Source organism: Prionailurus viverrinus, chromosome B2 (genome assembly GCF_022837055.1).
Source record: "Prionailurus viverrinus isolate Anna chromosome B2, UM_Priviv_1.0, whole genome shotgun sequence".
In the NCBI taxonomy this organism is placed as follows: Eukaryota; Metazoa; Chordata; class Mammalia; order Carnivora; family Felidae; genus Prionailurus; species Prionailurus viverrinus.
Window position 1 is genome coordinate 48,610,243 of NC_062565.1, and position 22,424 is coordinate 48,632,666.

The following is a 22,424-nucleotide window of genomic DNA, read 5'->3' on the forward strand; positions in this document are numbered from 1 at the left end:
TCAATAAGTAATCTCTACACCTAATGTGGGGGTTGAACTCACAAACCTGATATCAATTTGGGGGAATGTTGTTATCTTAATATTAAATCTTTTAATCCATTAACATCGAGTGACCCTTCATTTACTTAGGTCTTATAAAATTTCTTAATGAAGTTTTGTAATTTTCAAAGTGTAAGTCTTATATTCTTTTTCTTAGATTTATTCCTAAGTATTTTTCTTTGCTATTATAAATGGATTATTTTCTTAATTCAATTTTCTGACTCTGTTACTAGTGTATAGAAATACAATAGATCTTTAAAATGTTTATCTTGTATCTTGCAATCTGTCTGAACTTGTTTATTAATTCTAACATGTTTTGGTGGATTCCTTAGGATTTTGTATATTCAAGATCATGTCATTTGCAAATAGTGATAGTTTTACTTCCTTTTTCCAATCTGGATTCCTTTTATTTCTTTTTCCTGCCTAATTTCCCTGACTAGAATTTCTAGCACAATGTTGAAGAGAAGTAGTAAGAATAGATATCTCTACCTTGCTCCTAATCTCAGGAGGAAACATTCACTCTTTCACCATTAAGTGGGTATTTCACAGATAGATTTTTGTGTCATTTATTTTTTTTATATTAATAGGCTTAAATTTTTTTTAATGTTTATTTTTGAGGGGGGGGGGAGGGAGGCAGGAGAGAGAGACACAGAATTTGAAGCAGGCTCCAGGCTCTGAGCTGTCAGCACAGAGCCTGATGTGGGGCTCGAACCCATGAACCGTGAGATCATGACCTGAGCCGAAGTCAGATGCTTAACTGACGGAGCCACCCAGATGCCACAGAAGGCTTTTTTTTAAAGAGTAGTTTTAGGTTTGTAAAAAAAACTGGGCAGAAAGTACAGAGAGTGCTTATGTATTCTGTCCCATATACAGTTTCCTCTGTTAACATTTTGCATTATTATAATACCTTTATTACAATTAATGAATCAATATTGCTACACTATTTTTTATGCACAAAAATGTTTATTTGAATTTTGAAAGATTATATAATATTAGTAACATTTTAATTTTGAAGTTTATAGAATATTCTTATACTCAAGGTTTAATTTACTAAAATGGCACATAATAAGTATAAAACGATATTTTATATGTGACTGTTTGCATTGGAAGGGCATTCCAAAACATTTTTTTCTATTTTAACACATATTACTTTATTTATATTTACTTTTTAATTTACAACCAAATTAGTTAGTATATAGTACAATAATGATTTCAGGAGTAGAATCCAGTGATTCATCCCCTACATATAACACCCAGTGCTCATCCCAACGAATGTCTTCCGTAATGCCCTGTGCCCATTTAACCCATCCCTCCACCCACGTCCCCTCCAGCAACCCTCAGTTTGTTCTCTGTATTTATGAGTCTGCTGTGTTTTGTCTCCCTCCCTGTTTTTATATTGTTTTTTGAAAATTTTTTATTAACTTGTTCTATTTTTTAGTTTTTAAAATTTACATCCAAATTAGTTAGCATATAGTGCAACAATGATTTCAGGAATAGATTCCTTAGTGCCCCTTACCCATTTAGCCCATCCTCCCTCCCACAATACCTCCAGTAACCCTCACTTTGTTCTCCATATTTATGAGTCTCTTCTGTTTTGTCCCCCCTCCCTGTTTTTATATTATTTTTGTTTCCCTTCCTTATGCTCATCTGTTTTGTCTCTTAAAGTCCTCATATGAGTGAAGTCATATGATTTTTGTCTTTCTCTGACTAATTTCATTTAGCATAATACCCTCCAGTTCTATCCACGTAGTTGCATGGCAAGATTTCATTCTTTTTGATTGCCGAGTAATACTCCATTGTATATATATACATCTTTTTTATTTTTTTTAATGTTTGTTTATTTTTGAGAGACATGGAGCATGAGCAGGAGAGGGGCAGAGAGAGAGATTGGGAGACACAAAATCTGAAGCAGGCTCCAGGCTCTGAGATGTCAGCACAGAGCCCGACACGGGGCTCAAACCCACAAACTGCAAGATCATGACCTGAGCTGAAGTCGGATGCTTAACCGACTGAGCTACCCAGGTGCTCCAATTGTTTTTGCTTCCCTTCCCTTATGTTCATCTGTTTTGTATCTTAAATTCCACATGAGCAAAGTCATATGATATTTGTCATTCTCTGACTAATTTCACTTAATATAATATACTCTAGTTCCATCCATGTTGTCGCAAATGGCAAGATTTCGTTCTTTGTGATTGTTGAATGATACTCCATCGTATATATATGCCACATCTTTATCCATTCATCTGTTGATGGGCTCTCTCCATACTTGGCTATTGTCAATGGCACTGCTTTAAACATTGGGGTGCATGTGCCCCTTTGAAACAGCATACCTATATCCTTTGGATAAATACCTAGTAGTGAAATTGCTGTATCGCAGGGTAGTTCTATTTTTAATTTTTTGAGGAATCTCCATACTGTTTTCCATAGTGGCTGTACCAGTTTGTATTCCCACCAGCAGTTCAATATTGCTACATTATTAATTAAAATCCATAGTTTACATTAGGGTTTAGTCTTTGTGTTGTATAATACAATGGGTTGGCAAATGTCATAATGTAACATACCCACTATTACAGTATCATACAGAATAATTTTACTGCCCTAAAAATCTCTTGTCTTCCAACTTTTGCTCCCTTCACTCTCTTGAGTCCCTGGCCACTACTTATCTTGTAACTGTCTCTACTTTTTCCTTTTCCAGAATGTCACATGATTGGGATCATATAGTATATAGCCTTTTCAGACTTGCTTCTTTCACTTATCAGTATGCATTTAAGTTTCTTCCATATCTTTCCAAGACAGATTGCTCATTATTTATTTATTTTACATTTTATGCATTATTTAAAAAAAATTGAAGTATAGCTGACACTGGATGCTTTTTTTTTTTAAATGCTGAATAATATTCCATTGTCTGGATGTGCCACAGTTTGTTTACCAAAAGACATCTTGGCTTCTTCTAAGTTTTGGGAATTGTGAATAAACTTGCCCTGAACATCCATGTGGAAGTTTTTGTGTAGACATAACTTTTCAACAACTTTGGGTAAATATAAGGGAGCATGATTGCTAGATTGAATGGTAAGAGTATGTTTAGTTTTGTCAGAAATCACAAAACTGTCTCTAAAGGCTTTCAAAAGAGTCTTTCATTTTGCATTCCTACCAGAAATGACTGCAAGCTCCACATCCTTACTGGCATTTGGGGGAACTGGTGCTTTTTGAGGTATAAAAGGAAATAGAATGTTTTCCCTTATACATGTACCATTTCCATTATTATTTTAAACTGGAAGATGAGGGATAAAACACAATAGGCACAATTAAACAATACATTATATAGTCAGACATAAAACCATCTCTGTTTATCTCTGTCATTTTGTCACTTGGAGTAAGTCTTTTACTTATTAGGCCTTTAAGTTGCTTAAATCTAAGACATGGGGGATGATGGGAAGTTTTGTTAAGATTAACTATGATACCTATGTATGTGAAGTACATTCTGACACTTTTATCCATCTAGTCTTGAAACGTATGGAGTATCCATTGTGTATCTTGAGCTGCAACAGGCACTAGGAGCACATAGTTGGAGCTGGAGGAGACAGAGAAGCTAGCCAAGATACTTCTGTGTGGTAAGTGCTCCTGTGAAGATGTATCCCAGGAGCTTTGAAGGCATGCAGAAAGGTTTTCTAGAACAAGTCACTTTGGTTTCAGAGCACAAGAGCTACCAAGTATAACAATTTTGGAGATGTGGGGGAAAGGGAAAGAAGTCTCTGCGGGTAAAGGGAATGGGGTAGCAAACACTGTTAAGGGTATATCAGCCCCCACTTCCTTTTCCTTCTAGGCACAAGGGAGGAAACTATATTTCTTGTCTCACTGCAGTTGCGTGGGGTTATGTGTGTTCTCACCAGTGGACCGTGGACAGAAGTGATTCACACTAGACTCATCTCATAGGAAGACCTCCTGTGATTTTCCATGGGTTCTCTTTCATTCTCTCTCACCTGCATCTTTGGTGGGCTGGGTGTAGCGGTCTAGCTAAACACTCTGAGGCCTTATATCATTGGCTTTTCTAACATGCAGTGGGGTTGAAGACCATGCCCTGGAATAGTCTTCCTCAAAGGATTCAGAGAATCAAACCCTATGGAAAAATAATTATAGTGACTATCTTCTCCATTCCTGCAAGGAAGGTACTTATTATCCATCATTATGGATTAATAGGAAATGGGTAATTAATCACATGTAGTAGATGTCTAAGGGGATTAGGGCTTAAGTCTTTCATGGAACCTTATTGAGAAGGGCTGCCCTGGAGGATATTGGAGCTACTGAATGGAAAGAACTTGGGTTCCTGAATAACTGAGTAGAGCAGAGAACAACTGCTGACCTGCACTGGATTGTGACTTGAGTGACAAAGAAACCTTAATGTGTTAAGTGACCAAAATGTCAGGGTTATTTGTTATATCAGCCCACCATAACTAATACAAATAGCAAATGCTAATATATTGTGGCTGCAGAAGGCCCAGGGAACTGAGGAGGTCAAATAATTTATTCTAGTTTGAATAATGATTCCATATTTACCTGAGGTTGGGTTGAGTTGAGGGAGAAGATGCTGTGGTTAACATTGAGGTTGGCCAGCTGTGCAGTGGCCATATGATCAAGAGTCTTGTATGAATTTTTAGGCAATTTCAGTTTTACTCTGAACGTAACAGGATTCCATTTATTCTGAGGTTTTTCACTGAATAGTTTAACAGTTTCCCAACTTTTGAATACTACTTCCAAGTAAATCTGTAATCCAAGTGAAACCAAGGCCCTTAATGTGATCGGAAACCAAAAAAGGATGACCACATTGTAGTTTTCGATATGGAATGATGAAAGCAGGATTAAGAAAACTGGATGAAGGCCTCCCTCACCTCCCAGAAAATCAGATTATATTTGCCATTCATTCCAACTGACCACTAGCCCTAGAGATGTGCAGAGAAGGAAGCCAAGAAGCCAGTGCTTAAACTCACATGATTTTATATTTCCTTTTCTATTCTACACAATTAATGCATCAGCTTACTGAACCAAGCAGAGCGATGAAACAATACAATTAGGAATAGTAAGCCTAGGGCAACAATAGCTACTCACGCTTTATGTAGATACCTCAGTACTTAACTCTGTAGTGGAATCCTGAGTAAGCATCATCCCCTGGATGTTGATTCAGTTAAGAATATTAGTGCAAAGGCAAGTAATCAGGAGGCACTGCTAACCTTCACCTTCACTTCAAAGTACTAGCAATGGTACTTGAACCTCATGTGCCTGGTTTTGCTTGGCTTTTGTTTTTAGTGGTCGATTTAGTTTTGATGTCTGAAAAGTCGGGATGATTCTATAAATCTACAGACATGCACATAAACACATGGTTTCTCAAGCTTATGTTATTCTCTTGGGTTGAAAGACAGGAAAGAAAAAAAAAACTGCTTTAGGAAATGCTGGAGTACTACCTTTTAGGAAGCTTAAACACTGTTCAGAAGGAAACCTGAGAAATTAGGGTCCACGTCTTTCTGGATGTTTGTCTGAGTCATATTTTCCAATCTATTATGAGAAACCTGAATAGGGCAATCATTTTGAAGATGGCTTTGACCTTGACCAAGAAGAAGGAGGCAATTACATTCAATGCTATCTAGTCCACAATCAGTCATTGTGCTGACTGGGCCTGCTTTCCTTGAGAAAGCTTATTTTTCTTCTTTCTTGTTGCTCATGGGCCTTGTCACTGATGATTCTTCTACTGCAGGAAGTCTCATTTGCGAAGAATCATAGACTGTACCAGGCTCCCATCCTCAGGAACAGGATGGATGGAGAAGACAAGACTTACCAGCTGTCACATTTGGTGATGCTGAATTCATAGTGCCCTTTTCAGGATCTGTTGTCTGTCAAGTAATCTGTGTGGTGTGGATAAGTCACTGAACAGCTCTGGGTCTCTCTGTTTTCACCTGTCTCTTGGCACTCAGAAATGTTTATAAAATTGATTAGGTCATATTCTTGAAGTTTATCACCTATCTCTCCTAAAGGGAACTGTGGGACTATTAATTCTTCAGTCATTCTAAAGTGGTTAGTAATTAAAAAGGCATTTTAAACTTGTTTCTAGGGGGAAATTCTCCCACAAAAATACTGATTTTGCTGGTGGGATGGTACCTGCCGTATAGGTAAAATTTCTCTCCACGCTCTGTAGGAAAGCCAGAAGAGTTCAAAGATTAAACTTATTTCCAAACAGAAGCATCTCCAAGGAAAAATATGCAACACAGTGAAATGATTACAAGGGTGGTTTTGGGGCCAAGCAGTCTGGGTTCAAAACGCAATTCTGCTACTTAGTATCCATATGAGCTTGGGCAAGTCTTTCAACCTTGCTCAGTTTTCTCATCCCACTGCTATGGGAGACCATAGCCGAATCTTCATTTTAGGGTTGTTTTGGGATTAGTTTAGACGGTAGTATTTGTAAAATGCTTATAACTATGCCTGGCATATATTTATTGCTATGTGTTTAATGAAATAAATATATTTTGTTGGTGCTTCTTATTCTACCTCTCCTAGTAGAATTATGTATTTATTTGTATTTGTATTTTACTTTAAATGGAACGGACATCCACCTACCTTTCAAATCTTCAGTGGAATAGATCCTGTGATAAAGGCGTAAATTTTTCAAGCTCTCAGCTTATCTGCCAATATGGGAAATCGCAGAGACATTCCTCAAACTTCCCGGAGAGGAAAAAAAAATCTGTGTCTGTGTCTGCATCTATATCTATCTCTACTGATGCTCTATTGTGGGAAACAAATGCCATTGGAAATAAGGCCTTAATTATGGTTAGAGCTCTTTCCTTATTTTCTCATGGACTGTTCAGGATATATTGAAGCTAGTCATAGTAATAAGTTTCTTGGATTATTAATACACCTTCTTACATGTTTGTTGTCTTCTTGATAACTGAATTTTCAGGTCTGTCCGGAAAATGTTTCATATGTAAGATCAAATGCCTCTTTTCTTGTATTAAAGGGATTTATATCACTTAGTGTTCTCTTAAGAAAAATTTGCTTCTGCTAGAACTGACTGGTCTCTATGGGAACTCCTAAAATATTTGATCAGCAGAGCTTCCAGAGGTCATATGGGCTGGGAGTGGAAATACAAGGATAGAACCTGGAGAGAAAAATGGAGGACGATATACATCAATACAGTTACAATAAACTGTTTTGTAAACTTGTAGTTCTGCAAACATGTAAATATTGAACAGCACATCAGTGCCTTACTAGGCATATAGTTAGCCATCCCAGAGCAAATAAATCCCATTACTTTTTCTGATCTACTCAATCTCCTTGCCTTCAGGCTGGATTGTAACTCATCATACCGAACAGATGAATGTCTGTTCAGTTTTTGTTGTGGCTGTTCTCAACTTATGTTTAATTTTCAACCACACAATGGTTTTGGGAGGTATGGTGATCTTCTCTGTCTGAGAATCCTGAAAATTAAATCACATAGTTGTGTGCAGCAAATTGCAAATGGGTTTTTATTTGCTTTTTGGTTGGTTTGTTCAAGACATTTTTGTTTGTTGTATTATTGGCCTGAAAAATGTGAGGTTTCAACCAGATATCCTTTACAGAAATATGATTGTATGTAACTTGGAAAGGAATTTTTTTACATCATAAAACTTTAAATCCTGATGAGACTATTACATATTTTTTTTTTAATAGTCAAAGACACACGGCTGGAGGAAGAATCTGTAAAGTCTGTTTTATTTTTTCATCTCAAATGAGAAGGACTGAATTATCAAGCATGAAATTGCCATCTGTGCTACCCCTCCCTGCCCTCCACATTTTAAATAATTTTTTAGCAGACCAGGTGAAATCAGAAATTTGTTTTAGAAAGGATTATGTCATTGTACAACTGAATGTATATATCCATTCATCTACTTGGGTCAACAACTTCTCAGTATAAAAATAGGAATGAAATAAAATTTTCTTTCTCCCTTTGCTCCTCTAGCCTCAGACTAATAATAAATGCAACTGGTTTTGCAAGCATTTGGCATAGCCAGGCACAGTGCTGAGTGCTTTGCGTTCATTATTTCTCTCTTAGTCCTTTCAAGAACCTCCTTAGGTGGACATAATAGTGTAATTATTCCCACACCATAGTTGAAGGCACTGGAACTGGGAGAGATTAAATAACTCCTCAAATACCAGCATTTGGGGTCATTGTTGGATGTATATCCATCTCATTAGACTACTCTTGAGCCCAAGAACATTATTCTGACTTTTCTCACACTCACTGCTTTGTTTGTGATGTTTCTCTGCCTAGAGTGTTCTTCTTCCACCTCTGCCCATTGAAAATCAACACATTTTTCAAAGCCCAATTGAAAGCTGTGTCTTCTCTGTGAACTTCTGTTGGCCTTGTCAGAATTAAACCTCCCCTTTCCAGTGCTCTTTCCTATAAAACATATTTATATTTTGACTTTAAGTGTATTAATACCCTTATGGTATTCACAAATCAAATCTTGTAGCATAATTATTGGTGCACATGTATGTTCTCTTCACTAGGATGTGAGGTACCTGAAGAGAATGACTGACTATCCTTTGCTGCACATTCCTTGAGGGCAAATATGTTTGAGTCACTTATATAATTATTTATATTTATTTATATCTCATCCTATTTTAGAGGGAATTCAAAGAGGATCTAAGAAAACAGAAAACGTAATTAGATATCCTAAGAAAGGAACTTGGGCAGGGACATAGAGTGGAACCAGAAAAATGGATTTAACAATGCTTACCATATGATCTACATATAAATTTATTTTGAATATAAGCTTTCTAGCAACCCACATATTCTTTTTTTGTATTCTTGTTGTTAAATGCAGGGTCAGAGATATAGGAGGGTCAGAGAATACTTATTGATTTGAATGCCTGCCTGCCAGATAAGGGGGGATAGTGGAGAAAAGAATGGAATTTGAAGTTAGACCACTTTTTAAAGGACAGTAAGAATAAGATACTGATAATACAGTGAACTGCGCGTATTTAAAGTGTACAATTCAATCAATTTCGACACATAGAGACATTTTTGAAACCATTGCCAAAAACAAGATAATGAAAATAATCATCACTCTCCAAAGTTACCTTGTATTCCTTTGTAATCCCTCTTTCCCACTCTTCCCCACCTACTCAGACAACCACATTTCTCTCACTATAGGTTAGTTTGCAATTCTTAGAAGTTATATAAATGGAATCAAATAGTATGTACACGTTTTGTCTGGCTTTTTTCACTCATCGTAATTTTGAGAGTCATCCATATTGCAGTGTGCACGAATATTCATTATTTTTTATTACTGATTGCTAGTCCATGGTTTGGATATGCTACAAGTCGTTTATCCATCTACCTGTTGATGAGTATTTGGTTGTTTTATGGTTTGACTATTCCAAATAAAGTGGTTCCTATGAACCTTTAGGTACAAGTATCTGTATGGACATATGCTTTCATTTTTTCTTGGGTAGATTCTTAAGAGTGAAATGGCTAGATTATATTAGATGTGTGTTTAACTTTTAAAGAAACTGGTAAAATGTTTTCCAAAGCAGTAATGACATTTTATATATCTATCAGTAATGTATGAGAGTTCTAGTTCCTCTGTCTCCTTGCTAAAACTTGGTATGAGCAATTTAAAAAATTTTAGCTGCTCTAATAAATGTTTGTGTTCTATTTCTATAATGACTAATGATATTGAACATCTTTTTCTGTGCTTATTTTCCATCATCTATCCTCTTTGGCAAAGTGTCTATTCATATCTTTTCTATAATTTTCCACACATTCACTGAATTTTTTCTTATTAGTGAGCTTTGAGAATTCTTCATATATTCTAGATAGATATCCTTTAACAGATACATGATTTTCAAATTTTTATCACATTCTATAGCTTTTATTTTCATCCCCTTAATATAGTATCTTTCTAAGACACTGTTGAAGAAGATTTTTACATCCAAGTTAGTTAGCATATAGCACAACAATGATTTCAGGAGTAGATTCTTTAATGCCCCTTACCCATTTAGCTCATCTCCCCTCCCACAACTTCTCCAGTAACCTCTGTTCTCCATATTTAAGAGTCTCTTATGTTTTGTCCCCTCCTTGTTTTTATATTATTTTTGCTTCCCTTCCCTTATGGTCATCTGTTTTGTCTCTTAAAGTCCTCATATGAGTGAAATCATATGATATTTGTCTTTTCTGACGAATTTCATTTAGCATAATACCCTCCAGTTCTATCCATGTAGTTGCAAATGGCAAGATTTTATTCTTTTCGATTGCCGAGTAATACTCTATTGTGTGTGTGTGTGTGTGTGTGTGTGTATAGTGTATATATATAGTGTATATATATAGTGTGTATATATATAATATAAAATATAAAATATATATACCACATATAAAAATATATACCACATCTTTATCCATTCATCCATCGACGGACATTTGGGCTGTTTCCATACTTTGGCTATTGTTGATAGTGCTGCTATAAACATTGGGGTACATGTGCCCCTTTGAAGCAGCATACCTGTATCCCTTGGATAAATACATGGTAGTGCAATTGCTGGGTCATAGGGTAGTTCTGTTTTTAATTTTTTGAGGAACCTCCATACTGTTTTCCAGAGTGGCTACACCAGTCTGCATTCCTACCAGCAGTACAAAAGAGATCCTCTTTCTCCGCATCCTCGCCAACATCTGTTGCCTGAGTTGTTAATGTTAGCCATTCTGACAAGTGTGAGGTGGTATCTTATTGTAGTTTTGATTTGTGTTTCCCTGATGATGAGTGATGTTGAGCATTTATTCATGGGTCGGTTGGCCATCTGGATGTCTTCTTTGGAGAAGTGTCTATTCATGTCTTTTGCTCATTTCTTCACTGGATTATTTGTTTTTTGGGTGTTGAGTTGGTAAGTTCTTTATAGATTTTGGATACTAACCCTTTATCTGATATGTCATTAGCAAATATATTTTCCCATTCTGTCAGTTGCCTTTTAGTTTTGATGATGTTGAAGATTTTTATTTTGATGAAGTTCAGTTTATCACTTTGTTCTTTCATGGATTGTGCCTTCAGTGTTGTAGCTAACAATTTTTGCCTAATCCAAGGTTGCAAAGGTTTTTAATCTGTTTTTCCTCTAAAAATTTTTATAATGTTTTAGGTTTTGCATTTAGGTTTATGAACTATTTTGAGGTAATTGTTGTATATGGTATGAGGTATGGATTGGAGTTTCATTGTTCTTTGTTTTTAGGTTTGTTTTTGCATATGGATGTCCAGTTGTTCCAACATCATTTTTTTTCAGTTTGTTTACTTTTGAGAGAGAGAGTGAGGGAGAACACATAGTCATGGGAGAGGCAGAGCGAGAAAGGATCCTGTAGAGCAGAGCCTAAGCCTGACCTGAGCCGAGACCAAGAGTTAGATGCTTAATCAGCTAAGCCACCCAGATTCCCCATCCTGTATCATTTTTTTTAAAAATTTCAATTCAAGTTAGTTAACATACAGTGTAGTCTTGGCTTCGGGAATAGAACCCAGTGATTCATCTGTTACATATGGCACCCAGTGCTCATCCCAAAAAGTACCCTCCTAATGCCCATCACCCATTTAACCCATGCCTCTACTCACCACCCCTTCAGTAACCCTCAGTTTGTTCTCTGTATTTAATATCTGTTATTAATCTGTTAATAACAGATCTGTTGTGTTTCTCAAATTCCACATATGAGTGCAATCATATATCTGTCTTTCTCTGACTTATTTCACTTGCCATAATACCCTTCAGTTCCATCCACATTGTTGCAAATGGCAAGATTTCATTCTTTTTCATCACCAAGTAGTATTCCATTTTGTGTGTGTATGTATGTATGTGTGTGTGTGTATATATATGCACATACATACCACATCTTCTTTATCCATCCATTAGTCAATGGAAATTTGAGCTCTTTCCTTAGTTTGACTATTGTTGATAGCGTTGCTATAAATATTGGGGTGCATGTGCCCCATGGAATCAGCATTTTCATATCCTTGGGATAAATTCCTAGTAGTGCAATTGCTGGGTTGTAGGGTAGTTCTATTTTTAAATATCTGAGGGACCTCCATACTGTTTTCCAGAGTGGCTGCACCAGTTTGCATTCCCACCAGCAGTGCAAAAGGGTTCCTCTTTCTCTGCATCCTCGCCAACATCTGAGTTGTAAATTTTAGCCACTCTGACCTGTGTGAGGTGGTATCTCAGTGTGGTTTTGATTTGTATTTCCCTAATAATGAGTGATGTTGAGCATATTTTCATGTGTCTGTTTGCCATCTGGATGTCTTCTTTGGAAAAGTGTCTATTCTTGTCTTTGGCCCATTTCTTCACTGGATTATTTGTTTTTTGATGGTTGAGTTTGAAAGTTCTTTATAGATTTTGGATATTAACCCTTTATCCAATATGTCATTTGCAAATATCTTCTCCCATTCTGTTGTTTGCCCTTTAGTTTTATTGATTGTTTCCTTTGCCATGTAGAAGCTTTTTTTCTTGATGAGGTCCCAATGTTCATTTTTGCTTTTGTTTCCCTTGCCTCTGGAGACATGTGAAGTAAGAAGTTGCTGCGGCCTAAGTTGAAGAGGTTGCTGCCTGTTTTCTCCTGTAGGATTTTGATGGTTCTCTGTCTTACGTTTAGGTCTTTCATCCATTTTGAATTTATTTTTGTGTATGATGTAACAAAGTGGTCCAGGTTCATTCTTCTGCATGACTCTGTCTAGTTCTCCCAGCACCATTTGCTGAAGAAATGGTCTTTTTTTTCTATTGGATACTCTTTCCTCTTTGTCAAAGATTCATTTGCCGTATATTTGTGAGTCCATTTCTAGGTTCTCTATTCTATTCATTGATCTATGTGTCTGTTTTTGTGCCAATACCATACTGTCTTGATGATTACAGCTTTGTAATAGACCTTGAAGTCTGGAATTGTGATGCCTCCAGGTTTGGTTTTCTTTTTCAACATTACTTTGGCTATGTGGGGTCTTTTCTGCTTCCATAAAAAATTTAGGACTATTCTAGCTCAATTTTTGAAGAGACTTTCCTATTTCTACAAAATTGCATTTGTACTGTGTTAAAAATCAGTTCTCCATATATGTGTGTATCTGTATTTGAACACTTACTCTGTTTCATTGATCAGCTGGTTTATCTTTATGCCAGAACTACACTATTTTGATTGCTATAGATTTATAAGGAGCCTTGAAATCAGGTAGTGTTAGTACTCTAAATTTATTCTTATATGAAGGTATTTGGCCATTATAAGTCATTTTCATTTTTATATGAATTTAGAATCAGTTTGTCATTTTCTACAAAGAAAAACTGCTGGGATTTTGAATGAGAGTTCATATATTTATAGACACTTTGGGGAGAAATGATATCTTAGCAATATTGAGTCATTTGACTCATGAATATTGTGTGTGTGTGTATGTGTGTTGTGTGTGTGTGTGCGCATTTCCATTTATTTAGGTCTTCTCTCAACAATGTTGTAACATTTTTATTATTTACCACTTTCACATGTTTTGCCAAATTTATTCCTCATTGTTTTGGGTTCTGTTGCAAATGATGTTATTTTAAAATGTAAATTTCCAACTTTTCATTGCTAGCATATAAAAATACAATTGATTATTGTATTTTGATCTTATATTCTAAGACTTTTCTAAACAGTTATAAGTTCTGTGGCTTTTTTTTGTATGCGTAAATTTTATCAAATTTTCTGCATATACTTTTGTGAATCATGTCTTGCAAATACAATTTCACTTATGTCTTTTATTTCTTGTCTGATTGTGCCAGCTAGAAACTCCAGTACAGTGTTGCATAAGTGATGATAATAGATATCCATCTATTTTCCTGATCTTTGGGGGAAAGTTTTCAACCTTTCACCAAAAGTTGAATGCTAGCTGTAGGTTTTTTATAGATGTCTATTATCAAATTGAGGGAGTTTTCTTCTTTTTCTAGTTTGTGGAGAGTTTTATCAGAAATGGATATAGGATTTTGTCAAGTGCTTTGTATGTCTATTGAGATGATCATATAATTTGCTTTTTTAGATTGTTAGTATGGTGAATTACCTTGATTGGTTTGTAAATGCTAAACTTACCTGATATTCTTCATAAAAGCACCACTTTGTCATGGTGTATTATTCTTTTTATACATTATTAGATTTACTACAATTTTGTTTACAATTTTTGCATCTGCATTAATAAAATACATTAGTCTGTAGTTTTCTTTTATTGTAATATCTTTGTCAGGATTTTGATATCAGCATAATTAATGCTGGCTTTAAGAATAAATTGGAGCATACTCTTCCCTTTACAGTTTTCTGGAAAAGTTTGTTTGGAATTTGTGTTATTTCTTTGTTAGGTATTCAGTGGAATTCACCAGTGAATCCATCTAGTTCTGGAACATTCTTGTAATAAAAATAATAAAAGATTATTGAGATTACTTCTGCTTAGGTGAGCTTTGATAAGTTGTGTTTTTTGTCCATTTCATATAAGTGTTGAAATTTATTGGTCTAAAGTTATCCATCATAGTCTATTTTTTTCTTTTAATATTTGTGGAGTCTGTAATTATCTCATCTCTCATTTATGATACTTTATTCTTTTTATATTTTAAAATATTTGTTTATTTTTGAGAGAGAGAGAGAGAGAGAGAGAGAGAGAGAGAGAGCAAGCAAGCGAGCATGAGAGCAGGGTAGGGGCACAGAGAGAGGGAGACAGAGGATCCAAACTAGGATCTGTGCTGACAGCAGAGAGCCATTGTGATGCAGGGCTCAAACTCACAAACCATGAGATCAGGACCTGAGCCGAACTTGGATGCTTAACTGACTGAGCCACCCAAGCACCCCTTCTTCCTGATACTTTAAATTTGTGTCTTCACTGTTTTTTGCTTTTCGTGATAAGTCTGGGTAGAGGTTTTTTCATTTTATTCACTTTTTTTTCAAAGAATGAGATTCTAATATTTTTGTGTTGTTTGCATTGATTGCTTTTCTTTATTATTATAATATTCTTAGTTCTACTAACTTTGTTAATTTACTCTTCTTTTCCTAGTTTCCTAACTTGGAAGTTGAGGTCATTGATTTGAGAGGCAGCTTCTTTTTTTAATATAGATATTTAATGGTATAAATTTCTCCATAGGTACTACTTCAATGGTGTCTTATAAATTTTAACCTGTTGTCCTTTATATTTCATTTGGTTCAAAATGTGTTCCACTTTTCCTTTTGGTATCTTCTTTGATGCATGTATTATTTAGATGCATGTTGGTTAGATTCCAGTTATTTGGGAATATTTTTAGATGTCTTTCTGTTACCGATTTCTAATTTAATCCTTTTTGCTCAGAGAATGAATTTTCCATGACTTGAGTGCTGCCAAATTTATTGATACTTATTTTATGTCATAGAATACCATCGATTTTGGAAAACAATATGTATGCACTCTAAAAGAATGTGTGGGGGCGCCTGGGTGGCACAGTCGGTTAAGCGTCCGACTTCAGCCAGGTCACGATCTCGCGTGAGTTCGAGCCCCGCGTCGGGCTCTGGTATGATGGCTCAGAGCCTGGAGCCTGTTTCCGATTTTGTGTCTCCCTCTCTCTCTGCCCCTCCCCCGTTCATGCTCTGTCTCTCTCTGTCCCAAAAATAAATAAACATTGAAAAAAAAAATTAAAAAAAAAATAAAAAAAAATAAAAGAATGTGTGTGTTAGCAATATTTGGGCGGAGTGGTTTAGGTCTAGTTGACTGATAGTGTTCAAATCTTTTATATCCTTATTGACTTCTAATTGTCTGCCATATATTGAGAAGATTTTGAAATCTCTGGCTATAATGAGAGAGTTGTCTATCTTTTTACTTTTGCCTCATTTATTTTGAATTGTGTTTTTTAGATTTAGGATTGTTATGCCTTTTTGATAAATTGATCCCTTTATCATTGTGGAATGACCATCTTTATTGCTGGTAATATTGTCTGCTCTCAATTTTTATTGTCAGACAAAGCCATTCTTACTTTGTATTACTATTAGTATGTCACATCTTTTATTTAGTGTATTTCTTTTTTGACTTTTACCTTATTTGTGTCTTTAGATTTCAGGTGTGTTTTTGTAGTTGGGTCTTAATTATTTTGTCTTTATCTACTTAAAATTCTTTTTAATGAGGTATGTGGGCCATTTATATTTAATATGATTAGTGATATGCTTAGGTATAAATATATCAACTTGCTACTCATTTTATATTTGTTTCATCATATATAGTTATCCATTTTGATTTCCTGTTTTTTTGGCTTATTTATTAGAAGTTTTTAAAAAAAAAGATTCTTGGGGCGCCTGGGTGGCTCAGTCGGTTAAGCGGCCGACTTCGGCCCAGGTCATGATCTCGCGGTCCGTGGGTTTGAGCCCCGCGTCGGGTTCTGTGCTGACAGCTCAGAGCCTGGAGCCTGTTTCAGATTCTGTGTCTCCCTCTCTCTGGCCCTCCCCCATTCATGCTTTGTCTCTCTGTGTCTCAAAAATAAATAAACGCTAAAAAAAAAAAAAATTAAAAAAAATTAAAAAATAAATAAATAAAAAAAAGATTCTTTTTTATCTCCTTTCTTGGCCTATTAACTATATTTTTTATTTTGCTTTAATGTTCATAATATATGTCTATTAATATAATATATTGAAGATTACCTTTAATTGATATTATACTACTTTACATATAGTTTAAGAACATTAAAATAGTATATTTCCATCTCTCCTCCAACTTTGTGTTATTTTGTCATTTTTTTACTTCTATATGTATTATAAACCTAACACTAGATTATTATTTTTATTTAAAGTCAGTTCTTTTTTAAAGAGCTTAAATAACAAGAAAAATGATGTTTACTGATGTAGTTACCATTTCTGGTGTTCTTTGTTCCTTTGTGTAGATCTATATTTCCATCTGTTATAATTTCCTTCTGTTTGAAAGACTACCCTTTATAGTAGTTTTGGTTTACTAGTGATGGATTCTTTTAACTTTAGTATTTCTGAAAGAGTCTTGATTTGCCTTCAGTTTGTTTTTCAAACCTCCTCAATTTATCTATCTATAATTTATTTAAGCAGTCTGTACACCTGACATGGACTTGAACTCATGACCCCAAGATCAAGAGTTGTATGCTCTACAGACTGAACCAGCCAGTACTCCATATTATTATTTTTTAAATTTTAATTTCAGGATAGTTAACATACAGTGTTATATTAGTTTCAGGTGTGCAATGTAGTGATTGAACAATTCTGTGCTTTAGTGCTCATCAAGATTAGTGTGCTCTTAATCCCCTTCACCTATTTTACCTATCACCCCATCTACCTTCTCTCTGGTAACTATCAGTTTGTTCTCTGTAGTTAAGAGTCTGTGTTTTGGTTTGTCTTTTTCCTTTGTTTGTTTCTTAAATTACACATATTAGTGAAATCATTGTATTTGTCTTTCTCTGACTGACTGGCTTATTTTCCTTAGTATTATACTCTCTAGCTCCATCCATGTTGTTGCAAATGGCAAGATTTCACTCTTTTTATGGGTGAATTATATTCCATTGTGTATATATACCACATCTTCTTTATCCATTCATCTATTGATACACTTCAGCTGCTTCCATAATTTGGCTATTGTAAATACTGCTTCAGTAAGCAGAGGGTGCATGTATTTCTTTGAATTAGTGTTTTTGTATTTCTTGGGTAAATACCTAGTAGTATGATTACTGGATCATAGGTATTTCCATTTTTAACTTTCTGAGGAAACTCCATACTGTTTTTCAGAGTGGCTGCACCAGTTTGTATTCCTACCAACAGTGCAGGAGGGTTCCTGTTTTTCCACATCCTCGCTAACACCTGTTGTTTCTTGTGTTGTTGATTTTAGCTATTCTGACAGTTGTGAGGGGGATATCTCATTGTAGTTTTGCTTTGGATTTCATTGATGATGAGTGATGTTGAACATCTTTTCATGGGTCTATTGGTCATCTGTATTCCTTATCTGGAGAAACATCTGTTCATGTCTTCTGCCCATTTTTTAATTGTATTATTTGCTTTTTTTGTGTTGGGTTGTATTTCTTTGTATATTTTGGATACAACGATTTATCAAAGATGTCATTTGCAAATATCTCCTCCTATTCAGCAAGTTGTCTTCTTGTTGTGTTGATTGTTTTCTTTGCTGTGCAGAAGCTTTTTTTTTTTTTTTTGAGGGGAGGGGCAGAGAGAGAGGGAGAGAGAGAGTCTTAAGTATGTTCCATGCTCAGCATGGATCCAGACATGGGGCTTGATCTCATGACCTTGAGATCATGACCCAAGTCAAAGTTGGATGCTTAATTGACTGACCCACCTAGGTGCTCCAGAAGCTTTTTGTTCTGATATAGTCCCAATAGTTTATTTTTGCTTCTGTTTCCCTTGCCTCAGGAGATTTATCTAGAAAAATATTGCTATGTTTGGTGTCAGTGAAATTACTACCTGTGTTCTCATCTAAGATATTTATGGTTTCAGGTCTCACAATTGGGTCCTTATTCCATTTTGAATTTATCTTTGTATATGGTCTAAGCCGGTGGTTCAATTTCATTGTTTTGCACAGAGTCATCCAGTTCTCCCAATACCATTTGTCAAAGAGGCTGTCTTTTTTTCCACTGCATTTTCTTTCTTCTTTTGTTGAAGAATAATTCACCGTGTAAACATGGGTTTATTTCTGGGCTTTCTATTTCCATTCCATTGATTTATATTTCTGTTTTGGTGCTTGTTCCTTACTGTTTTGATTACTACAGCTTTGGAGTATAACATGAAATCTGGAATTGTGATACTTCCAGCTTTTTCTTTTTCAAGATTGTTTTGGCTATTTGGGGTCTTCTCTGGTTCTGTACAAATTTTAAGATTGTTTTTTCTAGTTTGGTGGAAAATGTTGTTGATATTTTGATAGGGGTTGCATTAAATTTTTAGATGCTTTGAGGAATATGGGCATTTTAACAATATTTGTTTTTTCAGTCCCTGATCATGGAATATCTTTCCCCTTGTTTATGTCATCTTCAGTATCTTTCATCAGTGTTTTATAGTTTTTAGAGTACAGGTCTTTCACCCCTTTGGTATTTGTTATCTTTGGTGCAGTTGTAAATGTGATTACTTTCTTAATTTCTCTTTCTGTTGCTTCATTATTAGTATATAAAAATGTCACAATTTCTGTACATTGTGTATCTTGGACATTTCTGAAAGCATTGATCAGTTCTAGTGGTTTTTGGTGGAGTCTTTAGGGCTTTCTATATATAGTATCATGTCATCTGTAAATAGTGAAATTTAACTTCTTCCTTGCCAATTTGGATACCTTTTTTTCCTTTTGTGTGATTGTTGTGGCTAGGATTTCCAGTACTATGTTAAATAATAGTAGTGAGAATGCACATCCCTGTCTTGATCCTGACCTTAGGGGAAACACTCTCAGTTCACTATTGAGTATGATGTCAGCTGTGGATTTTCATATATGGCCTTTATTGCATTGAGGTATTTTCCCTCTAATCCTATTTTGTTGAGAGTTTTTATCATGAATAGATATTGTACTTTGCCAAATGTTATTTTGCATCTATTGAAATGATCATATGGTTTTTATGCCTTCTTTTGTTGATGTGATGTATCACATTGGTTGACTTGTGAATATTGAACCACTCTTCCATCCTAGAGATAAATCCCACTTGATTGTGGTGAGTGATTTTTTAAAATGTATTGTTGGGTTTGGTTTGCTAGTATTTTGTTGGAGATTTTTGCGTTTATGTTCATCAGAGATATTAACCTGTAGTTATGTTTTTTGGCAGTGTCCTTATCTGGTTTTGGGATCAGGGTAATGCTGTCCTCATGGAATGAATTAGGAAGCTTTCCTTCCTCTTCTATTTTTTGGAATAGTTTGAGAAGATTAGGTATTAACTCTTCTTTAAATGTTTGGTAGAATTACCTGTGAAGCTGTCCGGCCCTGGACTTTTGTTTGCTGGGCATTTTTTGATTACTGATTCAATTTTATTTCTGGTAATCAGTCTGTTCAAATTTTCTGTTTTTTTCTGATACAATTTTGGTATATGTGCTGCTGAAGCAAGCACTTTCTGATACAATTTTGGGAGGTTATATGTTTCTAGGAATTTATCCATTTCTTATAGGTTGTCCAATTTGTTGCCACACAATTTTTCATAATATTCTTTTACAATTTTTCATATTTTTGTGGTGTCAGTTGTTATTTCTCCCCTTTCATTTCTGATTTGATTTATTTGATACCAGTGCTCTCTGTCTCTTTTTCGATGAGTCTGGCTAAAGGCTTATTGATTTTGTTCATCTTTTCAAAGAACCACCTCCTGGTTTCATTGATCTGCTCTATTGTGTTTTAGTTTCTATTTTGTTTATTTCTGCCCTAATCTTTATTATCTCCTTCTTTCTATTGTTTTTGGGTTTTATTTATATTACAATATTATTGACTTTGTTTCACATGCTGTGCATTTTATTCCAATGACTTATTTATTTCATAACTGGAAGTTTATACCTCTTAATCCCCTTCATCTAGTTTGTCCATCCCCTCCAATCCCCTCCCCTCTGGCAAGCACAGTTCTTTGTGTTTATGAGTGTATTTTTGTTTGTGTGTTCATTTTTTTTATATTCCATATATAAGCAAAATCATATGATATTTGTCTTTGTCTCTTTTATTTTACATAGAACAATATTCTGTAGGTCTGTCCATGTTGTTACAAATGGCAAGGTCTCCTTTTTTTTTTATGGCTGAATAACATTCCATTGCATTTATATACCACTTCTTCTTTACCCATTGATCTATCAATGGACACTTGGGTTGTTTCCATATCTTGGCTATTGTAAATAATACTGCAGTAAACATAGGAGTGCATACATCTTTTTGAATTAGTATTTTTGTTTTCTTTGGGTAAATGCTCAGTATTGTAATTATTGGATCATGTGGTATTTCTATTTTTAATTTTTTGAGGGAATTTCTTATTATTTTCCACAGTGGCTGCACCAATTTACACTCCTACCAACAGTGTACAAGGATTGCCTTTCCTTCACATCCTTGCCAACACTTGTTATTTCTTGTCTTTTTACTACTAGCCATTCTGACTGGTATGTGGTGACATCTCATTGTGGTTTTGATTTGCATTTCCCTGATAGTGATGTTGAACATCTTTTCATGTTTCTGTTGACCATCTGCATGTTCTTTGGAAAAATGTCTATTTAAGTTCTCTGCCCACTTTTAATTGGATTATTTGGCTTTTTTGGTGTTGAGTTGTATCAATTCTTTAAATATTTTGGATATTAACTCATTATAAGACATCATTTGCAAATATTTTTTTTCCATTCGGTAGGTTGACTTTTTGTTTCATTGAAAATTTCCTTTGTTATGCAAAAGCTTTTTATTTTGATATAGTCCCAGTAGTTTATTTTTGCTTTTGTTTCCTTTGCCTGAGGAGACATATCCATAAATATGTTGCTAACAGTTACTGCCTATGTTTTCTGTTAGGAATTTTGTGGTTTCATGTCTCACATTTAGGTCTTCAATCCATTTTCAGTTTATTTTTATGTATCGTGTATCATTTTTTTGCATGTAGCTGTCCAGTTTTTGCCAATGCCATTTATTGAAGACTTTTTTATTTCGTTGTATATTCTTGCCTTCTGTGTCATATGTTGGCCAAAGAAGAGTGGGTTTGTACATGGTAATGCCCCTTGAATCTTGAGATTTACTAGGAACTATACCTGGCTCTGTGCAAGTGTTGGGCACTTGTACCTCTTACTCATTCCTGTGGTACTGTTCCTGTAGTTTCCTCCCATGCATGTGCTTATCAGTACTCAGCTGAATATTGAAGGGGATCCTCTATATATTATCAAGTTTTCTCTGTGCAGTGTTCTCCTCTTTGAGATTATGTCCTGTGAACTCTAGTTGTCTTAGTTTCCCCAGGGTCTCAGCTCTGGTTTCTACCTTCCTATGCTGTAGTCTGGAAATGCTCAATTCAGTAAGCTGGGGGGCAGATTGTAGGGTTTACTTTGTTTTCTGTTCCTCAGGGATCACTATTCATCACTGCTTGATGCTGAATGTTTTGTAAACCTTGTTTTCAAATATTTTGAAAACCTTATTCAATGTATTTTGATTGTTTCAGGAAGGAGAGTGAATCTGATCCCTGTTATTCCATGGAGGCTGAAAATGGGAGTCTAGGCACAATTGTTTTAAAATTTTGGCTCAATCACTTAGTTGTTGTGAGACCTTAGATGTGTTTCTTTAGTTCTTTGAACTTAAGTATTTTTTTTTAATCAGTACAACTGGGAAAGTATCAGAGATCTCTTAATAGAAAGAAATGAAATAAATGAGATAACACTTAAGTTGTGTCCCTATGGTGTTGGATATATATAATATATATTTAATATTTAACATACATTTCTTTCC